The following is a 1,924-nucleotide window of genomic DNA, read 5'->3' as shown; positions in this document are numbered from 1 at the left end:
CCCTCAGGGCTCCGTACTGGGACCAGTACCAGTACCTTCATCAATGACCTAGGCAGCGAGATTGGAGATGACACCAAGCTGAGCGGTGCTATTGGTACCCTCGAGGGACGAGGGACCTGGAGACGTTGGCCAACGTGAACCTCGTGAGGTTCCGCCAAGGCCAAGCTCAAGGAGCTGGGGCGGGGGATGGAGCAATCCCCTGTCCCGGCACAGGCTGGGGGACAGATGGAGGATTTGGGGACGCTGGTGGATGACAACCGGGCTGTGAGCCGGCAACGGGCGCTCGCAGCCCCGAAAGCCAAGCATCTCCTGGGCTGCAGGTCGAGGGAGGGGGATTTTTCCCATTCTGCTCTGCTCTGCTGAGATCCACCCCCGTGCCCAGTGTCCGGCTCTGGCGTCCCCAGCACAAGACAGACACGGAGCTGCTCGACCGGGTCCAGAGAAGGCCCCAGGGAGGCTGAGGGAGTTGGGGTTGTTCAAGCAGGAGAAGGAGACCCTACTGTGGCCGTTCGATGTTTAAAAAGACGGAGAGAGACTTTTACTAGCGTCCGTAGGGGGAGGCCGAGGGGCAACGGCTTTAAACTGGCCGAGGGGGAGGGTTGGGTTGGACGGGGAGGGTTGAGTTGGACGGGAGGAAGAAATTTGTTGCCGTACGGGTGCTGAGACGCTGGGTTGGGTCGCCCAGAGCGGTTGCGGATGCCCCATCATGGGAAATGTTCGCGATGAGGTTGGACAGGGCTCGGAGCAACCTGGTCTAGGGGAGATGACCCCGCCCATGGCAAAGACCCCAAGTGGTCCTTGAACGTCCCTTCCAACCCAAACCCTTCTGCGATTCTATACATAAATAAACGCGTACCTGCACGCGTAAGCTGTTGGCAGAGCCAACAACTCAACCCAAGGCCACGTTTCTACACTGCCTCAAAGCTGGATTTTAGCCTTCTCCTGCCAGGAACGCCGCTGGAGGAGCTGCCCTTGGGTGGGAAAGGGGGGTTACGGCCGCGCCAGTGAGTCTGCTCATTTGTGAAAACCCCTTCGTTAGGAGAAAAACTCGCCGTTGTGCAGGCTCCGTGCTTTCGCTGGGGCGATGGATGGATCCCCCATGAGCGCTTGTGCCTTGCCACTTCGCTTTGTGTCCCCGGTGAGCCACTGAACGGAGACATCTGCCTCCACCGCCGGCCTGCCAAACCCAAAATACCCCAAAATCAGCCCCGGAAGAGGTCGCTTTTGCCCGGCGCTTCGCCAAGGGTGGAGGGGAGCCGGCAGTGGGAGACGATTAATATTCACGCGGCGCCGCGTATCCCGTTCCCCATCCTGATAGCGCTCGACCTTTGCCTTTTGTCACAGGAATTACTGAAGCGGTTTTTAAAACCTTTTAGGAGTTGACAAACGCGGCGGCACCCGGGGGCCGTCTTTATTTTTATTTTTCCCCCTGCCATGTCATTTCCATGCGGATATTTCTCTTACGATGGATAAATAGCGGTTTATTAGAAAGGGGTTGTAACCTCCCGGGCTCGGATCCGCCTTCGCTACGACGCGAGATGCTCCCGGCTGCCACCTCGTTGCAGAAAAAGACCCCTTCGCCCACCCGGTGTGAGACACCGTTTACACCGCGTCTTTATTTCCCCTCTTTCCTTTTAGTCTGAGAGATTTAATGATTCCACTGGGGATGGAGCGCGCCCAGGCCCCTTGGCTCCTGAGCCAGGTATTGCTGTCATTTCTACCGGTGCTGTTTAATGTTTTCATCAATGACTTAGACAGCGAGATCGAGCGCACCCTCAGCAAGTTTGGGGATGACCCCAAGCTGAGTGGTGCGGTTGACGCACCAGAAGGACGGGATGGCATCCAGAGAGACCTGGACAGGCTGGAGAGGTGGGCCTGTGTGAACCTCATGAGGTTCAACAAGGCCAAGTGCATGGTTCTGCCC

This window comes from Egretta garzetta, unplaced genomic scaffold (assembly GCF_000687185.1).
Source record: "Egretta garzetta isolate BGI_Z169 unplaced genomic scaffold, ASM68718v1 scaffold654, whole genome shotgun sequence".
In the NCBI taxonomy this organism is placed as follows: Eukaryota; Metazoa; Chordata; class Aves; order Pelecaniformes; family Ardeidae; genus Egretta; species Egretta garzetta.
Note: the sequence above shows the minus strand (reverse complement) of the source record.